Consider the following 7,369-nt stretch of genomic DNA (forward strand, 5'->3'; position numbering starts at 1 on the left):
TATAGTTTTTTAATGGGGCAGGGTTGTTTACAAACTTGAAGAATTGAGACAACCTTTTTGGTTGTCCAAATTGGTTTTAAGTGCTCTCGAAAATCCTTATTTTAGCCGTCCTGCAAACAGTTGAAAAAAAAAGATTAAAGGCAGTTTTTTTGCTTCTGCCCTCTCGAAAATTGCCCTCTCTGAAATCAGTATGCATTGTCGCCAAAATGTCTTTAAAACCGTTAGCGTCGGCCTGCTGAAAACAGGTGTAGTAAAAAATTACAAAACTGATTGCTAAATTTATTTATTTCTTTGTCAACCCGCACTGACAAAATGGTTTCGGATCGATTTAAATTGATTTTAAATCGATTTTAATTCGATCCAAATTGATTAAAAATGTTTTTGTTACGAACTTACTTGGATGTTAAATCGATCCTCTTAAAAATTTTAAATCAATTCAAGTGTTTAAGAAATCGATTTAAATCGATTTCGATGGATTTTCCGACCCACTAAAATCGATTTATTTGCTAACAAGGCAAAAACATGCTATTTAGAAAAGTAATTGAAATATTTTATTCTTGATTTCATAAATAAAAACACACGTGCCAGATGTTTTAGAATTCAAGCTATTAATATAAAATGTTAATATAAACCAGATTTTGAGCTCAAAAACATGCAATGAAATCATAGAAAATCAACATTGTAAATCGCATCTTGGGCAAAAACCTGTGTAACGAATATCAAAAAACTTCAATATCAGCTTTACTGCAGAACGCAAAAAAAATGCTATGAAGTACAAAGAGCGTTGATAGCTGTCAGACTGATAGCTGTCAGATTGCGAACATTGCTCCAGTTATAAAACAATCAATTTCAGCAGCAGACGTCAGCACCGTAGCTTTTGCTTGGATTAAAAATCAAAATTTGAAATCAGCACTTTCAAATGATTGCCATACTGATTACAGCAAACCAAATGCTGTTAACTATGGAAAAATTCAAAAACGAATGAAGATTGGTTTTAAACTTCATTGAAAAAGGAGGTCAGAAAAAAGGGAAAAAAATGTCTCCAACTGCTTAAAAATCTGATACTTTTTTAATCGAAACACTTCAGAATTAGGTCTTCAATTCGACACAGCAGGTTTTGGTATCAACAAATTTAACCAATGGCTACGTATACGGAGATACGGTACAATGTTTTTTTCTACGGCGGCCATAAACAAGATATATCAAATTAATCTAATTCAATGACATAAACAAAACCTACCAAATTATTCTAATTCAATCTAACAATCAAACACAAAAAGTTCTTGTTAACCTAAGCTCAAGCGTTCCGATCCCTGTATATGTTGAAAATAGATTCACAAGATTATCTATTCAAACTTTAAACTATTCTGATGGGCATGTTGGCAAAGAACAACATATTTTTAAGCAATCATCCCCTGATTTGTTTAACATTTTGTTAACAATAATGATTAACGGTTATAATCAACAATTGATGAATGATGCGCTGTCTCAAAAAGCAAAAAATTACCTAAATTGGTTCTTTGCCCAAGTAAGCAAAGAAGACAGTATCGGGGAAATTTTTTAGAAAAATTGAAAAATGGATCAGATATGGAACAAAAGTAAACAACTAAAGGCATGGACAGTATTTCATGAATTTTTTTCTACACAGCTGTCACACGATGGTGGAGTTACAATTAAGTTGTAAAGTTGATAATGTTGGTTGTTGTGAGCCTAGTTTTGTTTTTTGTTAAAAAAACTGTTTCAAGCAGAAAAAAGGAGAAAAAGCAGCAACAGTTTACAGATAGACATTTGGAAAAACAATATGGAAGTAAGCAAGGGCGGATCTAGGATTTTCTCGAGGGGGGAGGCGGATTTTTCAAAAAATTTTGACGACCTTTTTTTGGACGACCAAATTGATTTTTGGAGCTCTCCTTAAGCACTAAAAAGACGCTGTTATCTCCGCCACATTTTCTGTTACCCGCCACAAATTACCCGTTATGGGGTTCCAAGGATGATAAAGAAATATAACTGATTTTTGTGGTCAAGAATCTTTCCATTATATTTGATTATTTTGAGAGTACGCAATTGATTATAATTCATTATGATACGTTTTTTCTAAAAAATTAAATGAATTATAATCCGATAAAATCCATTATAATGGGTTATAAAGCATTATTTTCTGTACAAAATTTTTCTAGGCAATTTATAAAAAAAATTCTGTGCAATTTATCTACGTCCTACTCGATTTCTAAACCTGCTCTTTTGTGTGTATTTATGGCAAAACGAAATAGATTACAAAAATATAGCCACTCTCCAGTACTTAATCAGAGAGTTTTCCAAACTCTCTCGACGTTGAAAAAACCGGCTGAAAATACACCCTTGCACTTACTTAAGTAGAATGAATGATTAATACTAATGATTAACGGTTATAATCAATAAATTGATGAATGATGCGCTGTCAAAAAAAAGTAAAATACTACCAATTGGTCTTTGCCCTAGTAGTGTGCCGTAGTAACTTTAATTAGTGCGTTTTGGCGTCACTTTTCTTTGCTTAGATTCAATTTTTTGCCTTTCTTGCTGAGATTCTTAATTCATTGTGAGTGCGCATGCCAAAAAACCTAGAAACGGGTGCGGTCTGCCAAGTTCACTTTTAAAAACTAAATTGCACTAATTTTTTAGATTATTTTTTTATCGGAGCATCCGTAATTAGTTTGAACTCAAGAATTTCTACAAGAAAAGCATTCTAATTCATTATCTTTAAGACAAATTATGATTTCTACGGAGTCCTTTTTTTCAAAAAAATATTAATTACAGGTGCGATTTGCCGTTTGTTATATTTTTCTTCATTCATCAAGCAAGGCTAATGAATTTTAAAAATTGGAAAATGATTGCTAATGCGATAACATCATAATGTAAGCGTTCTCTTCAAATCTTTGATTATAAATCTCTTTAAATCATTGAACACTTTTTCTGAATCAGACTAATTAAATTTGTGTTGTTCAATTTGTTGCTGAAGATTTTCAAAGTTCTTAGAAGATTTCATTGGGCCTATTTCAGCTTGCTAAAACAAAAAAAAGTAATTTTCTTAAAAAAATAATATTTGTGCTAAAATAATATTTTAGCGGAGCATGAACGATGATTGGAAATGACTTAACTGCAATAGAAATTTATTCCGACTACATGCATGACATTCTGTTGTTAAGTAGGCGTTCAGATTAGTTTATTTGTTCATAATGCCAAATTTTTATACCTTATCACATATCAAAAAACGATTTGAAATTGTGAAAAGCAAGGGAAATTGAAAAAAAAACGGCCTAAGCTCCTTTAAGCCGTTTTTTAAAACAGCATTATAAAAAAATTAACGTTTGAGAACAAGTTTTTTCATCATATTATACACTGTAACATCATGCATACAGCCAAAATTTCTGTGTTCGGAAGATTTTGTGATCTATTTATTTTTAAATTCCCCCTAATTTTAGTTTTTGGCTGTGAAAAAATACATTTCTGTTTAGGTTATAATTCACTCAGGCATGATGAGTAACTTGACTAGGGGTTCAGCAAAATTTGACTAGGGGTACGAAGCTAAAGTTTAATGAATGATAATTAAGGGTGCAAGGAGCAATAATGCAGTTAATATGGATTGTTTTTCAAAAGACCTCATAACTCTCCAAATACAAAAGAAGGTAGTAATAGGATGGCGAAAGTCAAAACTGTAAATTGGTAGCGCAAACGACGTCGTGAAAATACAAAAGGTGTCAGAATGGTTGTGAGGTTAAAATCAATGTGAAGGTAGTTTCATTTTGCCGTCAATTTATATGGTTCGGGGAATTTGTGCATTATAGTTGCAAGGCTGTAGCTCAGTGACTTATTTAGTAAAATAGGAACCTGGTTAATCTCTTGTATGGTGTAAAATATTTTCTCTTCTCTCGTACTCATTGTCTCGCTTACTTTTCTAATGCAATACCAAGGAGGACCGCGAAACTTATTTAAATTGCCAAACATGCTTGTGCCCTAACGCCCATTGTAATCCTTTCTAAAAAGAAAGCAGAATAACTTTCACAATAACAATTAAAAGGTCTAAATTTAGGTATTTTCCAAACTTTTAGCAAGGTTCCTACATTAAAAAAGGCGTAAGCATTTAATCACCGAACATCGCCAGAACTTATTTTCGTTTGAACCATTAAGCCCTGAATTAGGAGAGAGGTTTATTTTTTAAAAATAAATAAAAAATTTCACACTTTCTTAAGTTCAAAATGTACTATTTTAGAGCATGACATGTTTTACGTAATGTGACAACTCGCAATAAAAGACAACTCGCAATAGAAGACAACTCGCAATATACTCACCGCCGCAGTCGCGCCAACGTGTTGCGAGCTTGCCAACAGAGGATAGGACTTTATATGAAATTTAGAGCCGGTTATCGCTGCGAAGCGGCAACGCGCGCATAGCGCGTCCATCGGCGGCCTTAAACCGAGAATATAAGGTTTCTAATTAGCTTCAAGTTGTCTTTTTTTTTTAAAATTTGCGAGTTGTCTTTTATTTCGAGTTGTCTTTTCTTGCAGGTTGTCGCGGTATCCATATTTTACACGTTTCAAAGCCCAATTTTTTATTTTAAAAAAACTTCCCTCAGCTTTATTTTTTACTCAAGTTTTAACCCCAGAATTGGGATGTAATTTTTGCGAAAAGTTAAAAACTTTTCGAAAACGTTCAAAGTGTCAAAAAACGAGAACCGTAAAAAGGTCAAAAAATAGCTTTTTTCAATATTGTTAAATTTCTCTATTAAAAATCAGAGTGCAGCCGCTATGCGGCAAAGTTTCTCGCAACGAAGATTTTTTATTGAACTCTTAATCATAAACGTTCACAATGCGTTTTATGAGGAAATTCAAAAAACACGAAAAAGGAGTCGAAATACTCCCATTGCAAGTTTCAAGGACGCAAGTGGTACGGCAAAAAAATAGACTAGCTGAATAGGCAGGTACATAGGAGATTAGTCCGTCTTCCCTTTGATGCTAGTTTTTGAAGTGATTACGTTTAAGAAAAAAAAACAATACAAAAACAATTCGTGAAATTAAACAAGAAAATCAAAACACATTATCATAATACCTCATCTTTTCAAACAAGAAATGTTCCTAATGCGTTTTTATGCCGAATATTGCAGCTTGAAGTAAGTGAATTCAAAAAACTGTAGTTTTACAAGCAAAAATCCAATAGATATTAAGGTGTTTTTTTTACCGTAGAACACCTCATGAGGCAAAATCTAATAACTGTATCTTTATTATAGAAAAATTTTGAGTCTCGTTTTCACCTTCCCTTACAATTTTCAACTTTGATTATAGAAAACTACTTTAACATTTTTACAAGGCAATAGAACTTGGCATGGTGAACAACCTAGCAATTGGAAACTGGTTTATTCTTCAGAATCTACGTCCTAACATCACGCACTTAGCGAAAATAACGAAGGAAACTTTCAAATAGATAACTTGAAATTCGGGAGATGTGGATTACAGCCAAATCTGGTGCTTTTCTGCTCCCCTCATTAAAATTGTAAAGATTCATTTTCATAATATTTATGAATGCTAAGAGTGAACTTTCATTGCATGGGTTGAAAAAAAACGTGTTCAGTAGAGTTATTTTGTTAATCATGCGTAATTTCATTATAAAACGACAACGTTCAAAAAGTGTTTCAAAATTGAAAATCAGCTGAGCGGAGAGGAGCTTCTTTAATTTTGGTAGCGAAGCTTACACGTTCTCGTCATAAGCTTACGCGTTCTCCCACAACAGAACGTAAAACAAGACTGCTCGTATATCAGTGCAAGGGCTTGAGTTTTCCGACGGCACTATACTATTAATTTTTTTTAAAAATTTTCCGATGAATATTTGACGAAATAATTTTAAAAATAGTTTTTTTTTTCATCATTTTATCACCCCAGACGCCATGCTGATTACAAAAATTGTCTTTAGCGTCTCGTATTTTATTAAAATAAAATAAATTGGTGGCCTGAAAGATCGCAAAACATCGCTCGTTAAATATCCCTCCCAAATTGGCCAAAATAGAATTTTCAAACTGCTGAAAAACATTCCATGGTTAAAAAAATGCTTTTAGCAGAAATTTTTTTATTAATCATGCGTAATTTCATCTTTTTATGACAATGTTTAACTCGTGTTTCAAAATTGAAAATCAACTAAGCGGAGAGGACTGTCTTTAATTTTCGTCGCGAATATACTAATTACTGTGAACAGATTTGTTCTTCATGTTTTTTAGCATAAGCTCACGCAAAATTGAATACAGGTGAAAATGTTTTTTGAATTTGTGCTCAAAACAACAAAGTTTTCAGATGGTATAAAAAAATTTTGTCGAAAACGCTTAATTAAAAGGTCCACCTTTTTTCCAATTTCCCCTCACATTTGAATTTGTTTTTGAAAAACTAGTGTAACATTGTCATTATGCATTGAAATTTTGCATGCCGAAACTAACAATTGTGAATAAGTTTGGTCTTCATGCTTTATAAACACTTATTACGACTATGAAAATGAAAAACTTGAAACGTGACGAGGAAGTAGAAAAAAACCAAAGTCCAAAACTGACTGCATAGAAAACCATTCCAAGCATTAATATCCTCACTTTGTTCGAAGTTTTTGAGGGTCGCAACAACAACTATAGAAAAGAAAACTTTATCATTGGCTGAGAGGGTAAAGAGCTTAAGAGCCTAATTTTGCAATATGGGGTGTAGATGGGCTTGGAAAAGAGTCAATAACAGTTATTTGAAAAGAAAAGGAAGCAAACATTTAAATTATATACAAACCAGTGTTAAGACAGTTGCTTAAGACAAGCCTATGACTCAGATGGGCTAGAAATAGAAGGTTCGATTTTATTCTTCAGGAAAAAACCTTCTGGCTTGTTTTTTAGGTGTGATGGCACTGAAATGTCCTCCTCTGGTAATATATCTGGCTCTTTACCGGCTGAACCTTTTTTCTTGGGGGTTCCCGGTTTTTCTTTCGGGTCTCCATCTTCGTCGCTGTCGGGTGTTGCCGGTATATGTATTTCCGAAAACGATACTCGATGAGTTAGGCGGCCTTCGGGTTTTCTAGTTTCTCCGTCTTTCGTTTTTTGCTTCAAAACAGGCGATAAAGGTGATTTTTGAGTTGAAGATTGTCCATTTTTCTTTTCATTCTGCTCCGACATTTTTGCAGTCCGGGCGTTGGAGGGATTACAAACTCAATTATACTAAGCAAATGGCCGCAATATAATGCGGTCCGCAAGCCTCCGGACTAACTAGTATGCGTTATTTAGTGAAGTCAAAATATAGGCAGGGTAGCGGTGTTAATTTGAAATCTAAAATGGTATTGGCAATTTTTTTTAGCAGATTAAAATGGAGCTTGATTTAAGCAG

This window comes from Symsagittifera roscoffensis, chromosome 5 (assembly GCF_963678635.1).
Source record: "Symsagittifera roscoffensis chromosome 5, txSymRosc1.1, whole genome shotgun sequence".
NCBI lineage: Eukaryota > Metazoa > Xenacoelomorpha > Acoela > Convolutidae > Symsagittifera > Symsagittifera roscoffensis.